Raw genomic sequence first — 17,347 nt, forward strand, 5'->3', positions numbered from 1 at the left:
TGATTCTCTTACCAGCTGGCTCATTGCCCAGAAAAGCTTGTGAAGAGCTGAGAGGGAATGTGTGAATGGTTCAGCACTCAGTGTGCGGCTCTATTAAGGGATCTGCTCCCAGGCAGGGCCCTAATTGTGCCAGTTTAGGATCTCGCCACTCATGCAAGGGTCTCCTGATACTCTTGAATTTGAAAAACGCATTAGTGTACGTTGATTTAGAAATTACCAAAGCAGGAAAAGCAACTTGACAAAATATTCTGTGAATACTCTAGATGGGTGTGGATTTTTAAAAATTGTATCTAGTTAATTTATTATTAAGGAGAAAGTCTCTTTGTTTTTTTTCCAACCAGAAGGTTTTTCATTTCATCAGGCAATTATAAAAGTCAAGGAAATTTTCTGACAAAACCAAAGTTCTGTGACTAAATAATGAAGGTTCTTCAGTCAATAGCAGAGTATGCAACTTTGCACATGAAAATTCAGTCTTTCTCCATGGTCATTCAAGGCATTCCTTGAGCAGATTACTTTCCATACTTTTCAGATTAATTTTTGTTTTGTGAATTGAACTCTTTACTTGACATTTTCTAATTGTTAGACATTTTGCAGTTTGTGTCATTATGGTCCAGTTGCTTTACCAAGCAGGCTGACTTTACTGGGGGTGTGAGTAGTCTGAAAGTATGGCAAGATCAACATTGGTGTTAATTTTAGTTTGCCTTCACTTGGAATGTATACATGCAAAATTGTATTAAAAACTGTTAAAATAATCCAAATGATGGTACAGTTCACAGTAATGCTATAGAAGAAAAGCTTTACTATGTGTGCTGCTGAAAAAGCAGTCACACAGTACTGTGGAAAAGCATAACAGGCCATCTTGTTGTGAAAGGGGGTTGTCCAGCAATTGCCACTTTGATATTCGAAGTCTTTTTATGCCTTCTTATGCTCCTAATGTGCTTTTCTTCAGACAAACAGATGAAGGTATTATGAAATAGAATTAATGGTAAAAAATTTACTAAACACTACTTCAGTGCTTTACTACTTGATTATGTGAAGCTTTGAAAAGCAATCGCATAATAATATATGTACAAAGGGAACTGTAAAGTGTGTCAGCAACATCAGTATGCTTCAAGGATCATACCAAGAACCTGAAGTATAAATGAAGAATGAGATTTTCCCTCAAGTGTTCACAGTAAATCCATTTATTCAATAAATATACTTTCAGTCTTATAGGAAAGACAGCCTCCACAGTATTGAGGAGAGTGAATGTAGTAACCCAATGTCAGAAAAAAAAATATCAAAAATCAACTCTGTGCTTGTAGAAGTGATTTCTAAATTGATACAGCTGTACTGTATTGCACAGATAGTTATGGGCTGGATTCTTATGAAAAATCAATTTACCAAATTAAAGTAAAATATTTCCTAATAGAATATGTTGTGTGAAGTCATTGGCAAAATAATGTATGTTTCTGTTTTAGGAACAGGTGGGATACTGTGAATAGCTTCAGTTTGAGAGCATAGTATCTGAAGGGGAGTTAATAATGGAAATTTAGATGCAAATGGTGATTGATGTTGGCATATACAAAAAAATATCTCTTGATTAGTAAGGACTTAACCCATACTCCTGGTGAGGAAGAAAAAATGCCAAACTGCAATCCTTCTGTAATAACAGGGGTCTTGTACTTCACCCATGGAAAAGAAAATGGGAGGATAGGGCTGGGCTATTGTATAAGCTAGATGTCTTTCAAAAATGTAATTTAAAAAGCAAATTCTAATAAATATTTAAAAATACAAGAAAAAACATGGTCATGTGTTGAAGAACTTAGAATTTTTTTTTCCTTAGTCTTATGTCCATCATCTAAATGAAAAAGGAAGAGAATAGTGTGCTGATCTTTCAATGAGCATGGTACATCATATCAACAGATTATTTTAAAGGGATTTTAATGCCTTCTTGAAATTATAAAATTTACATGAAATACCTTAAAGAACATGATAGTTTATTATTTTTTCAAAAGTTAATTTTATTGTCCTTATGGCCTGTTTCATGAATAGAGAACACTGAAGACTCGATAGTAACTGGCCTATAGTAAAATGTAGGTACCATACTAAGTTCACTGTATTTCATCTATTTAAAATCACTTTCAGTGTATGGCCATTTTGGTTATTTTAATCCTCACTTGTTACATTCCAACATAAGATAGTTATTTCTATAAGCATAATCTAAGTAGTTGTAGCTTTCACATCATTTTATATAGTCTACTTTTTTCAGGCTATTGGATACAAAAATGTATTGCCTTCATAATTATCAGTAAGACTTATAAGAAATACCATTGACTTAATAAATATGGATATTTTTAGTAGGAAGGCTTTAATTCCAAAACTAATTTGCTCTTCACAGCAAATGTAACAAGAATCAGAATTTATTTTTAAAAAACACCACCAATTTTTAAAATATTTTTTTCTTCCAAAAATACCTACATTCATAATGGTTTAGAGTGTTTATAGTGTTGAGGTGGTTGTCTCACACTGCCTGAAAATAAAGTGAATTAGTCTAACAGCCCATCGTTATTATTGTAATGATTTTAGGGCCTGGCATATAATCTGACCCAATAAGTCTCAGAGTCAAGATTAAGAGAGGGGCTCTTTTCCACATTAAGAAAAGTCATGGTAATTTAACATCTTGCAAAGTAGTTTAGTCTAGGAAAATGTTTTGTTTTGTTCTGGTTTGGGGTTTATTTCTGGGTAAAGAATACTTGCTTAGAGTTCTTTGAGTGAGTATTCAATCATTGTAATTGGACAGGGGTGGTACAGTTTGTACTGTAATACTCCACCTAATACCTCTAGAAACAAATAATTATGAATTTGAGTATGATTCTTTAGAATATTTGCAGTTAACAAACATAAGTGCTATTGTATCAGCCTTAATATTTGTAACTAATAGTGTCCTGAAATACTTCCAGAAATAGTACTGTTTAAAAGTAGCTATTAAGACTGATTTCCTAATCCTCTGGGACCTTGGCAACATTGTCAAGATAAATTGAAATATTAAAACCTGCCAATTGATTATAGGACTTGTACTGTCAATATAAGATATTTATCAAATTTCATTTGATTTTTTGGATTTTTTTATCTTTATTATAAGTATAGTAAGAGAGAAGTTACAGGAAGTGCTTTGGGAAAGGTTTGAATACAGTAATGGCGTCGTCTTTAAAAATAAGTTCTGGTTTAATGAAAATGCACAAAATTATTCGATAATGCTTTTATTATATGTGGAATCATTCAGCTTTTTTAAAACTCTAATTTTACTGATAGCAGAATTGCACCTCTTTTGTAGTTAAGGTGGGATCTAAATGTATCAGAGACGTTGATACATGATTTACACAGAAATTGGTTCTCAATTAAACCTCTGTGAATGTCAAAGATTTTAGGATGAACTCACAAACAGAATTCTATTTCATGGAAGAATCATTGCTGCTTAAGTCATTTCTTTTCGTCTGTAAAACTGTCAACAGAAATTCTAAAAAGGTTTTGAAAACCTTAGTTTTAACTGGCAGATCATTTTATAGTGTCCTTGTTTTTCCCTTGATTACACCAAAACCACAGAGCCTTTAGAGTGGTGCCACAAAAATGGTGAATAAGTTGATCTTCCTCTTTTCGTTCTGGGACGTTTATTGTTGTGATTTTCATTTCATTACGTATCAACATTTTTAGTGTTATTATTAATTATTAATTTTCAGTTTGTTTTACATAAGAAGAATATACTTTTTAGAATCATAGTTAGTGTGCTTCCTCTCGTAGAGAAAAAACAATGAGGAATTGTTTTATCTAGACACTTGGCTTGACTAGCAGCCCACGATCAAACACCCACTGTTCTTAAACTTAAAATGCAGTAGATTTCATCCTCAGTATTGATCTCATTGTTAGGATGAAACTTTTACTTTATTCTTCTTAGTAGTTATGAACAGCTTTATGTTAGAGATTTGGATCTTCTTGTATTATTTACATGTGAGTCAGATACCCAGAGAGCATACAGTGCATTCGGGCACCACTAACAGAGTGCAAGGAGGCAAAAGAACCGCAGAGGCCCACGGAGACATGCATCATTGACGTACCTATTGAAGTGGGACTGAACAGCAGGCAGCTAGTTTATACTCGTACATCTCTGAGTGTATTTCATGCCCAACTGTGTGAGTACAAGGTATAGGTATACATAATTTACACTTTTCAGGGAATACCAAAATCCACTGGCTCAAGTTTTGAATAATAGTGGGTAAAGGAGAAGGAGATATGATCCATACAGATCCTAAGGTATCTCTGCTCTTTTATTATCCCTCCATCTCTAGCAGTTCATCTTTTGTATTTTATGGCTGTAGAGTTACCTTTTAGCTACAGCTACAAGTACTGAGGGTTCACAGGATGTAGCTGTTCTCTTGCACTTCATGGAGTAAGACATGAAATTAAACTGAAAGGATGATATAGGTTTTCAAGCAATATATATCCAAGCTCTGGAACCCATCTCTGTGTTTTTATGTCACTGTGGTTGTTCTCTCTGGGCACTGAGTATTGACCACTATAAAGGCAGCCCAGTAGGCTAAATTACTGTTTGGTTCTTCTGTCTCTTAAAACACTATCCAGAAGTGGATTTTAACATATTTTAATTCCTGATGACTTGCTTTTGGCTATCCAAGTGAACGTGCTGGTTCCACCAGCAAATCACAGTCCATCGGACTTCTCACAACTACTTTTAGTTGTACTTTGAAGACTAAAAGCCATAAAAATATCTAACCTTTCCCAGTCCAACCTCTTAAGGAACAATTTGCTTTGTGATACAATACTGACATCAGGATGATGCAGTGTGCATTTTGCTAACTATGATTACTCTGCATTGTGTTGAAAAGATTGGATTAATCTGATCAAGCTCAAGAAAATTAGTTAAGCCCTCAAACAATTTCAAGCTATCTTACCACTTTCTAACACCACAGAGTCAATCAGATGCTCAACATGTATCATGATATGAAAGTAATAAAAAAGGGCTCTTCAAAAAGGGAAAGGTAATACTTCAGTTCCACTGGAAGCAGATATATAGCTCTTCCATTAGTTTATTGCTATGTTACTACTTCAACCATGCAGGCAGTGAAGCCCAGATCTTTAGATTCTTGATCCTAGATACAGGACTGCAGTGTCTTTCCAGTTGTAAGGAAGGGAAAAGGATCTTCTACATTTTATATCTTCAGTTCCCATTCAAGTAGCCTACAGCAAATAAAAAGGAGAAAAAGATTGCCCTCTGTAGAAGTGAAGGGAGTATTTAAAAAAAACACAACACAATTCTTAAAGTAGGTTCTGTTCTTTTGATGTATCAGTTTATCATCTTCTATTAAGTTGGTGAAAGCAGGCATGAAACACTGTATTAAAATTAGGTATAATTGCTAATTTTAACTTTATTGTGGGGTATAGTCCGCATACCACCTTATATAAAATAGTGCTATGAAAATAGACAAAAACCAAGTGTATTATTAACTGTCCTGTTCTGAAATAAGCCTAATTTCAATGTCGTAGAAAGCTAAGTAAGTTTGTACTAAAAGAGCATGACAAGGAGTAAGTTAGTGGCAGAACATATGCAGTTGAGGCATTTTTGTTGTATTTCATATATGTGGTATGTTTCTGGGTATACTGGTTTGCTAATTAAAATATCAGATATATATTTAAAAACTAGTTGTTCAATGTAAAAGTGAATCTTCCATATGTTTGATCTCACTGAGAACAATTATATCCCTTCTGGTTTTCTTCCAGCTCTGACAAAAACAGCAAAGAAATTGCACTGGGAGGTAGAAGATATTAAAAAATATTTTGGGTTTCCTTTTTCCTAAGACCAATGTCTATGTTTCTACCCTGAGAGATCCAAGGAGAACTTTGTATGGGTATGATTAAGTGACTCACCTTAACCATAAGACATATATGAAAGATTAGGGCATGATCTTACTCCTAGGGGGCAATTTATGATTTACATCTCTTATGTTGAGGCTAATTTTAGATAAAAGATTGTACCAGTTTTTCTGCTTATCAGCTCTCCCCTCTCCCCGTCCTACTCTTGCTTTGATAAGAGTGTTTATCACTAGGAAAAATATGAAGGGAACTGAAAACCTCATCAGGAAGAATGGCTGCTTTTATAACGCTCATGGAAAAGTGTGCATACCAAACTCCACAGAGACTTCTTTCAAGAATTTTCTGAGTCTTAAAATGACAATACAGCTTTGCATTGGAAATGACCTATAAACAAATTGATGTAGGTATCATGTTGTGTCATTTGATGCACATATCAGGTCTTTTAATCTAATATTAAAAGATTTGCAATATGTTGGGCGTGTTATCCAGTTTCTACATGTTATTATATTGGTAGAGGTATTAGATTTTTGACTTTTATTTTTTATTTGTTCTTTAGCAGAATCCTGGTTTCTGGTAGTGTTTAACATCAGGAGGTCCTTTGCTTCCCAAACTGGGTATTATGGATGTACAAACCTTGCTTTAATGTGCTGAGCTGTTTAACTTTTCTTTCTTATTTTCTTTTGTAAGTGTATGTGTGATTGTGTTATGTGGTGTCTAGAGGTATAAATATTAGTTGACATGTCTATCTGATTGGGTAGGGCTATAGCAAACAGTGCAATTTCTTCTGCTACATCAGCACAGAGACTTTCTGAGTCATTTGACTCAGCTACGGGGACGTTTCTTAGTGTGCTTAAAACCATGCTCAGCAAAGACTGATGCAGTATCTCATCCAGTCAATCTATAAAATAATGTTAAATTTTGAAATTTGTTTTATTTCTTTTTAGCCTGGAGAGGCTAAATATTTGGAGGAAGAAAGGAATAGGAAGAAATTTCCCAGTCCAGAATCCTGCTAAGTCACCTACTAGGAAGTACCAGACATCTGTATCAAAGTAAATGATTCTCAGGAGGTATGCAGTGTGGCCTCTGCTTCACAGTGTAGAATGTCTCTCTTTTACAAAATCTTTTTTCCTTTTTTTTTGTGTTACAGGAAATTGATTACTATTAAATTAAATATACACAATCTTAATATCAAAAATTCTCAAAATAATTTGTCTAATTCTTTGCCCATTTTTTTTTTCTGATGACAGCTTACTGTGGTCCTACATCTTGTCCAGATTGGTTGTCATTTTTCTCTGTTGCGATGCCTGATTTTGCTGACAGTTAAGATCCCCAGCTTTTTGTGCTCTAACGCAAGAACTGGAAAAGCAGTGTCAACTCATGTTGACGTGACAGCTTCAGGCAGATGCCATACTATTTTCTACACTGAAAGAATCGTGGAAAGTACAGTTATCTCTATTATCACTTTAATATAAAAACTTTTACACTTTTTGATAGCCACCAGAGGAGCTGATACCCTGTATTACAAAGCTCCCATGATTGGGTGATGATTCAGTGTCAGAAACACTGAGATTGTTCAAATCTGGCCCAACAATTTATAACTGGACTTTATTTTGGTGATGTGAATTTTATGTGTAGCATAGTATTTGATCATGGATCCCAGGTCAGAAACATATTCATCTAAGTATTTGTTCTGAAACAAAGAGTCTTCTCTGCTTTTAGCAAAACCATCAGTTTAGAGGTTGCAGACAACATTTGGCATTATCCTTCACGATCATCTCTGTATCAGGCATGTGTGATGTATTCAGTTATTTCCCACATGTGCTGCCTTTCTGTCATCTTTCTTCTGTTTGAATGAGTTAAACATTACAGAATGGGGCCTAATGACAGTCAGAATGCATAGGAAGAGAGTCAATGTATTAAATTACTCAATTATTTCTTGTTTGTATATCAAAAAAGGAGCAGCATACGTGTAGGAAGAATGTGTCATTAGTGTTTGAACTGTCATTTCGAATTATCAGTCAACTGTGGTTTTGTTGTCCCTTTCATGCTGCTGGCACAAAGCTCAGAGTTTTCCAAAAAGTGGAAAGCAGTGATTTTGAAAGAAAATTAAGTGGTGACCATTCCTTCTTATTTTGCTTAGAGCATAAGGATTTTGTTGGCACGCTTTTATTGTACTATGTGGTGACTGCAGATGTTTTTAACACACTTCACAGGAGGTGTATCTAGTGCAATAAGCTGTAAAATGTTGAGTGTCTATGCATTGTTCATCTAGCCATGGAAATTAAATGTTCATTGGTACAGGAAACAGAGAAAAAAAAAAAAAAGGCAAACAACAAAAAAGGCAGTTTAGCCTCTGTATTTTATCTCTGGTGAATATAAATTGTCCGACCGAAAAGCTTTTTTGTATAGGTTCATGTAAATTCAAAACAAGCATGCAAACAGAACAAAATGAAAACTTGATAAGAAGGGTTGGAGTGTTTATGTGACTCCTTGGCATATTCAGATTATGTGGTGTGATTTGTTCTGCAGCTGCTTCAAATTAAGAACAGGTGTAGAAGGCAGATTATGCAAATACTCATATTAATGTAATTGTGAAATTGGTGTGTTTATCACTGTGCCTTTAAAGAGTAGACCATACTCTTATTTTACATGTAAATGAGCTTTATTCTTGAGAGCTACTATTGGATAATGAGCTTATAAAGGAGAAATTTCTAGCATATGGTGAAACATTTCTAAAATGTGACATTTTCTTGTGTAGCAATTTATTTTATATATAAACATAATCTGCTTTATCTTCTTTAGAAAAATATATCTATGATGCAGTTTTAAAATCTAATTCATAGAACTAATGAACTCATATTTCTTTGTTATTTTTTTATTTCACATACCCCTTTAGTAAGACAATATTTGATCTCCTTCAACCATTTACTTTATATTTACAAACTTTTATAGACTTTTTGCCTTGTTCACTGTAAATCCCTAAAAAGTATACATCAGAGAGAAAATGTGTTTAAAAAGGATTTTTTACTTCCCAAGACCTACTCTATTTAAACAATCTGGGTATCTGAGTTAAATATACATTTTTAAACATTATTTACCTCATGTTGCTAGTATGCATAGATTTTTAAATGATTGGCTAAGCTTTATGTTATTTTTAGATCAGAGGGAGTTGGTATCAAAGGATGTCCAAGATTAGGAAATTGTGGGAACTTTTTGTTTTCTTATATTATGAACCTAGTTAACAAAAGTTACCTGGTATAAAAATCACAGAACACTATGATTCTAAGTGTTAGTGTATTTTCTTCCTTATATCTTTTGCACATGATGTTGATTCATAGCAAATTATATTCTGTTAAAAGAAAATACTTGTTTTTACATATGTATGTATATATACACTATATATATATACAGTACACTTTTTTATATGCTGCCAATTAGGTAGACCAAATATTTGAAACTGAGTTTTTTGCACTGGGTGCATACTTTCGACTGGGAATCTGGGCCAAACAGTTGAGAAAATCTCTGCTTCTCAGGAAGCAGAGGCTGAAGGCACTGACTGCCAACAGCTGGCTACCAGGCAAACAAGACTAGAACAAGGTCTTCCTGCTTTTCTGTTTCTTATGGTTTTGGCTCAGATGGGCTTTCCTATCTGTTTGCAAAAAAAAAAAAAAAAAAAAAAAGAAATAAAGGGAAAAAAGGAAACCCTTGTTTTGATTTCTTGGTGTGTTTCAGGAAAAAAGAAAAAAACCTATAGTTATTGAGTTCAGTGCAGTACCGTATGGCATCAAATTTCTTCCATTTCACTATCTTCAGGGCTCAACCGATGTCTTCATGAGAACAACCTAGAAGGTGTAAGCAAGACATTTCAAGAAAACAGCTCTTAATTCATTTGAGTTATTTTTCTCTAAATCACTCTTCAAGAAGGGGAATGACTTTATGTTCAGTAAAGTCATCCTTTAGCAAATTATTTAAAATTGCAGTGGTTTACGGGGCGTTTAACTGGTAACTGTTTGCTTCACAACGTGTTACCTACCTATAAAATCTTTCATTCAGTTATTAGTACACTCTTAATGGAATACAAACTATTTAAGAAAGAAAGGACTGGCAGGAACTTCATCATGTAAGCTGAAGATGATAAAGCTTTTCTTTAGGGTTAGCCTGACTGTATCACTTTAAAATACAACTATCAACCAGATAAAATGGCAACCTCTTTTTCTAATCAATTTGAATTATATGCATCATTTCAGTAGGATGTTATTGTGGGGTTAATTATCTTTGCATTTAGAAAAGTTTTTACTTCCACTTGACTGGTTGTCATTGGAGATGTTTGCATGAAGAAATGTTATGCATGCTGTGCAATATGAGTGCCTTCCAATGTCACTTAGAACTCACCATAGTTGTGCTTTCTGTCTCAGAAACTGAGAGGCAACTTGGACATTGTTACACAAAGAAGATTATGTGTATTGGAGAGCTGAATGATTCCATCACCCTTATAAGCACTGCTTTAAAACAGTAGGAATGTGACCAAAGCTGTCTTGACTCTATTACATTTCTCCTAGAGTTCTATGGGAATTCTTTAGAGGTTCAGGAAAAAAAAAAAAAAGACTGAAAAAATGAGCAAAAAATAGCAAATAAAAAGACAAAAAAGTGCCTTCCAGTCACGCTAATCTCTTTTTAACACTTCTTGCACTGTGTAATTGACACTTACTTGAAGTTATTTAAGTTTTAACTTTTTTTAAATTATTTGCACTAGTAATTACTTTCACATTATTTTTAATTGTATGGCTCTTCTGACCACAAGCTTGAGAAAATAATTAAGGGATTTTAAGATATGAGTTTTTAGTAATTTTTTTGAGGTATTTATGGAATAAGAGATTATTTCTGCTCCAATTCCTTGATCTTCTTCCACAAGATGTTCCAGAGATGGATGGATTACAGCCATATACATGTCTTTGCACTCTAATTTTGTTTCCTAACTTTCTGTGAGCAAGCCAAATAACCACTCACACTTCTGCTATTATGGGACAAGTTAGTTTAGTTATTGAAATAGGACAGGCAGAATACCTGCATGTTTGTGTCCCTGTTCCTCTCTATAAAGGCAGCTGTGAACTTGATGTTAAATGTATTGATATCAAATAAAAGCATTTCTTTACCTTTAAATAAGTATTATTAAAAAAAACCCAATCAACAACTACTTCAGTAGTCTTTATTATCTTTAGTAAATACACATTTAAGGCAGCATTTTTATGTGGAATACCAGCAATTTCCTTGGCCATACAGAAAATCATGTAAGTAGGACTGAATCTGGGCATGTTTGCATCTATTTATATCATTGTAGTTGCCTAAGTCAGGACCAATACTGTTTACATGCACAGCATGCAGGTTTTCTCATGGAGAGAAGTTTTGGTTTCAAGAGTGAATGACGGTTTGCTCTGTTGAGGTGCACAGATACTGGTAGCTACCTCAACATCTGCATTATCATTTAAGTAGTCTTGCTTACACATGCAGAATTAAATCAGTCACTGAGTTGGAATCAGGATAAATCAGATGTACAACTTAGACTGGCAAGGGCACTTGGGGGTCTTTTACTCTCCTCCACAACTGAAAATAGTCCATCCACTCATGTAACCTGTAAATACTACTAGCAGATTCTCTGATATCGCTAAGAATCTCCTAGCAAAAGAGACATTAGTAACTCTTTTGATTACTCTTGCACTCTTCTTGTAGCACATCATAGCTGGGGTCCTTGAGGAAAATCTATCAGTAGTAATAATGTATTAGGAAATGTGAAATGGACATTTCTTGGACCATTGTGTAGTATAGCTTTATTGACTTGAATTAGGAAGCTGGATCACACTACAGCATTGATCTAATAATTCTAAAGGGGAATTAAATTTTCAACACCTGAAAAATGAACTGTGTGCATATATAATTGCTTAAAATTAAAACAAAAGATGTATTGTAAAGTCAGACAACTTATAGACTTTTTATTTCTAATTCATTATGCCTTATGGAAGTCTGCTGATTATAAGATGTGCAACATGCATTCATATCTATAAATACAGATTATATTTCTTTATGGAATGACAACATATGTCTTATCACTTTCCTTATTGTTTATTTTCTCTAGCAAATCAGAAAATAAGATTAATCATTTTGGTCATGTGGGAGGTGCTATTTCCATTCAGTTCGAGGTTTTTCCTGTACCTATATTCAGTAAAGATCTCCAATTTGTGTCTTTTTTAAAGATTACTATTTTGTAATCCTTTTATCTTCTTTGCATTGCTACTCTCTTTCAATAAAGGAGAAAAGAAATACTAAAGAAAGGCAGTCTATCTCTGCCAAAGCTCAGGACACTGTCATTCCATGCATTACCTCATCACTCTCTACAACTACCTGAGAGGAGGTTGTAGCCAGGTGGAGGTCGGTCTCTTCTCCCAGGCAATCAGCAGCAGGACAAGAGGGCACGGGCTTAAGCTCTGCCAGAGGAGGTTTAGATTGGCTATTAGAAAGAAGTTCTTTGGCACTGGAATGGGCTGCCCAGAGAGGTGGTGGATTCACTGTCCCTGGAGGTTTTTAAAATGAGGCAGGATGTGGCACCGAGTGCCATGATCTAGTAATCACAGTGGGGTTGGATCAAGGGTTGGACTTGATGATCTCAGAGGTCTCTTCCAACCCAGTTAATTCTATGATTCTATGATTAGTCAGCAAAATAGCTTGTATAGGAGAAAGACTATTCATCTTCTCTGCTGAACAGTTGGAGCTTTAAAGCAAGAAATTTAAAATTGCTATTGCAAATTAATGTGCTATGCAACTTTGTCTACAATTCAGTGGCTAAGCTGAACCATCTATTATGTTACCTCATAAAGAATACGCATGATCTTACAGTACAAAATGTTGCTATTTGAGGAACTTCGAAGTTGTAGATAGAATCACAGGTTTGTTCTGTAAAATGTACTTTCACCAAAGAAAACATGCTTCCTTACTACTTTTTTCCCCCGTTCTAAATTCTAATCTTAGGGCCAGACTTTTGGTTGAGTACCCAGGACTCTATTGGCATCAGTGTAAACTACAGCTGCTTAAAACCTCTACAAATGCAATTCCAAAGTGTTTGGGAAAATTCCTGGCTTTTTTCTTTTTATTTTTTTCATTTATATTGTATATTGTGAATTAAGTAACAATTTTTGAGGGGTCTGGTGGATATTTTGCCAAATCATTCTAAAATTGTGTGAGGTATTTTGATTTTAACCAAAGTTACAGCTGCAGAGCTGTAAAGCAGTCGGTTTTCCTTATTATGACTAGTTCTACAACTTGTACTGTTTTAAATTGCCTGCAATTACCATATTTCAACCTTATTTTTAGGTTTAAATTGCAGTGTGAGAGTGTGCTCTCCTCTTAGCTAATTAGTGCTATCAAGGAACAGTAGGTTACCTCATTAGTACCATGTGCATTTAATTAAAGAAGAGAAAATTGGAGTTAACCTCATAGCTAATATTTTCACAGAGTGATACAATGCCAACACCTTCAATTGGAGTCACACCCCTGTGTATCTAATTATTCACTGATGCCAAATAAGGTTAGCAAGGATACCACTATGCTGTTGACAAAATAATTTAGATGGAAATCTGTTTGCTGGTTTCTGATGTGAAATTTCAGTTAGAGCAGATTATTTTTGTTCAAATATGCTGTGGTCAGAAAATATTTTTATCATTCTTCCTGCCCTCCCGTTTATGTTCACACCTACACTTAGGACAGGCCAAGAGGCACTGTCTCATACAAGCCATCTGTGATCCTAATCTGTACCTTGCAGGTGTTGTAGCAATCTGGATATAACCATTTTATTTTGGCTACAAGTATTGTATAAACCAGTACAGTTACATTGTACTCATGGAAAGAGTAATACACAAATAGGGCCAGAGTACAGCCCTTTGTAAATGTGCTCAGAATTTCTTATGGCTTGCTTTGCTTTTGAATGCTTCTAATATGACCTAACATGGAGGTAAGAGCCTACAGCTCTTTAGGTTTCAGTGAAGTTGAAAGTGCTTATTGTTTTTAGTCTAGGCACTGTAATTCATGTCTTTTTACCCACAGAACAGAATTTTTAAATGTATAACGAGTGGATTTATCTTCTGAATTTTGTTATCCAACGCTGCTAATATGACAAATAATTTTGAGCAAGCCGTCCGTAATCTATGTGACTCACTTTTCCCACCTGTAAAATGGAAATACCATTACTTCATGCATTAAGATGATTTAAGTGTAAATAATTGTTTTTGCTCAATGCTCGAGTACAAAGCCACCTTGTATATCAGTGCATATCAGTACCTGACCAACTTCACATGAAGTGTGTTTAATTATTGCATCTGTGGGATTCGAATTGAATCCCTGAAGGAGGAGTTTCTCAATTTATTTGCAAAAGTCTTCATACTAAATCAAGTACTTTCATGTCTGTTTCTTTCAGGGTACTTATCTCAGGTGCTTATAGTGGCATATGGATGCTTTAAATAGTTACTTTACAAGCTTACTTATAACAAACCACTTTGACATTTATCACTGCTGTTCAAATGAAAATAATGACTGACCTTTTTAAATTTGGGGGTCTTTTCTTATTTTACAGTTAAGTAGAAAAAAGGCTCTTCAAACATTGTGCCTTTCCCTCTTAGCTTTCCAAACTGCTGATCCTTCAGGATCTATACTAAGTTGAAAGGAATCTTTTGGACTGAATGGCAGGGTGGAACTCTGAAGCCAGTGAGTTTGACAATTGGATGAAATTTCCATATGAAAATATATGAACTCAGAATTCACTTACCTAAGTTTTGTTTTATGTATTGCTGCTAGAAAAGTATGGAATTATACAATAGAGCCTTTTATCCTTTTTTTCCTGTCTAAATATAAATTATTTTTTTAATATGATGTGCTCTTTAACTGTCAAGGTGCTTTAAGGGAGAGTTCAGATTACAAAAAAAATTGTAGAAATAAATGAATAACGAGTTTTCAGTCCTCTATGTGTGTTTGAAGAAAATTATGTGAAAACATGCAATCAGTACAAGTCCTTAGCCTGACTTCATATGCTTTCTCTGTGTAATATGATGTGAAATAGGGACTGGTTTCATTTGTATCGGAGAAAAACTGCAGCTCAAATTACAGTCCTTGGTAGTATCATTGTCATCTCTTTGAAAGATCTCGTTCAGCTCTATCAAGAACAACCAGGTAATAAAGTCAAGGTCTACATGGTGAATAAGCAATGACTTTGGTTTGGTATTGGTTTAGTGCTTCAGAGTCTCAACATGTGTAGTGGCTGGACCTTTTTAAAAACATCCACACAAATGTGTGAAGTACAGATCAAACTAGGAATGAAATTTTATATATTCATTTCAAAACCTTCATTTGTGTGAAAAACATCTAAAGCAGAACTTTTATCTGGACAGCTTGTCAGAGAATCCAAATCATTAATTGGATTTTTATGGACTTCTGCCAATTTGGTGTTCCCTATCTTTAAAATATTTGGTAGAGTTAAGAATTATATGGTTAAATTATTAAGTGATAAAAAAGTACTTTTTAAAGAAAGTTTTCTACATATATATTGCAACTTCATATAAATATGTTGTCTAATGTTACTATTAATTAAAAATAGTTACTACGTTCTTTAAGTTGTTGCCTAGAATTGTGATCTGTTTATCTTTTCAGTGCTTACTAATGAACACAATAGTAAGGTCATAATTTTTTCTTTTTTATTTATTTTTTTTTTAAATTCCTGTAGCTTCTTTTATTCAAATTTATTTTTTGGTCGTGTGTTTTTTTCAGGGAGTGTATTATTTATTTTACTGGACTTAGTCACTTTGGCACAGTTTGAACTGACAGGATATAAAGTAAACAACTTTCATTTTTCTAAGGAAAATGACCGATAAGCAGGAGGAAATATTTATGAATCAGTCAATGTTCTTCATTGTTGTATTCAAGACATGAGAAAGAAGTATTCCAAGATAAAAGTAACATGAGCTCTGTGTTTATATAAAATATCCTACATTATATGTCAGCTTGGGTGAGGAAAGCACATATGATGTAACTGTAAAATTGTCACTTCTTTTTTTTTTTCTGTCTCTCTATGTTCCTACAGAGCTGTGAATGTCTCTACCTCTTGAATTTTATTTGATGCATTAAGTTTCTTAAAAGGAATTTTTTTTAAATCACTCTCCTCTTCTACAAAATTTAATTTACAACTGCATAAAGGAAATTACCCTAGTTTAGGCAGTCAAGCATTTCAGCAGATTCCTAGAAATGTACAAAGGAAAGAATGATTATCAGTCCTGAATTGTGGATTAAGAGGATCATACTACACAGAGTACTGTCTAAAAGTAGCAATTTAATAGAAAATGTGGATGTTCATGTGAACAATGTCTCTGAGGTTAAAGATAGCATTTAAAATATGGAAGTTTTTATTATTATTTGGTAGAAGGTTTGCCTAGAGATGCTTGTCTTGTATATTCATTTAATGTTGCAAGCAGCTTCATTAGAGTTTTAGAGGCATCCTTTACATGTTTTGGTTTTGTTTTGCACAGTTTTGGGTTTTTTAATTTTTTTGTAAAAGGTGGAATCCCATTAGAAAAGGAGAATTCTCATTGTGGGCTGCAGAAAATGTATTAAAAATGTACATGAACTCCCTTCAATGTCTATGTTACAAAGCAGAAATAAGCTGTAATTCAGGAAGTGTCATTTACATATATTTAAAGGGAAATTTTTAAAAATCACAAAGTCAGGTTTTTGAGGTTCTAGAATACATTCTCATACACAGTCCCTTGTGCCTTTTTACCCCCAAAAACCAACACTGCTTTTTGAGTATTGTAGAGGGGAGAAGGTCTTGTTTGAAGCCTGCAACTAAAGTGAGTTGCAGTATTAAGTAAGGACAGATACCTATCGAAAACTTAATATGTGTGTTCTCTTCCTGTAGACTTAGGTATTACTTTTGCAGAAGACCCTCAAGCAAACCATTTAGTGGGAAAAATCAGCACAGATTTTTTTGTAATTCTGCCTTTTTAAGTACAGGGAAGACCTAGTCCAGTATTTCAAATGTCACCTCTGTTAGCTCACAATATATCTTAGGTAAGGAATATCACACTGTGCATAAGTTTCTTTCAGCATTTCATTTTGTGTCAGTACAGTATTTGAGAATAGTTCCTGTACAGCCAGCTCCAGCACAAGCTGCAACAACGAAAAATTCAATGGAGGGCTTTTCCAGAGGCATTCTCCCCCCTGCTGCAAATAAAGTTGTCACTTGATGGGAAAGTGATTTCTTTTCTCTCAAATGCACTTTATTGTTGGCAGTGTAATTTGTATCAAGCAAGCAGTAAGTTTTATCCATTTATAGTATCTGAAGATTATTTCTGTATCCAGTAGGAAAATTTTGTTAATGTTTTGGCCTTGTATACAGCTATAAAATACACTGCGCTGTCACTGCAGAGACCCGGGTTCGATTCCCGGTCGG

General features: G+C 34.3%; 1 protein-coding gene across 8 annotated transcripts in view; it reads left to right on the forward strand.

Annotated features, from left to right (window-relative positions):
* FOXP2 (forkhead box P2) overlaps window positions 1-17,347 on the forward strand; it is a 406,115-nt gene that overhangs the window by 295,403 nt on the left and 93,365 nt on the right. Inside the window, exon 2 of one of the 8 annotated variants that reach the window (XM_027880945.1) lies at window positions 6,810-6,932. The exons of the other annotated variants lie outside the window; for them this stretch is intronic. The gene's annotated coding sequence lies outside the window, so the exon portion shown is untranslated. The remainder of the gene's footprint in view (window positions 1-6,809; window positions 6,933-17,347) is intronic. 8 annotated transcript variants of the gene reach the window in all.

This window comes from Empidonax traillii, unplaced genomic scaffold (assembly GCF_003031625.1).
Source record: "Empidonax traillii isolate 1590-97213 ecotype Southwest subspecies unplaced genomic scaffold, ASM303162v1 scaffold80:size1517328, whole genome shotgun sequence".
In the NCBI taxonomy this organism is placed as follows: domain Eukaryota; kingdom Metazoa; phylum Chordata; class Aves; order Passeriformes; family Tyrannidae; genus Empidonax; species Empidonax traillii.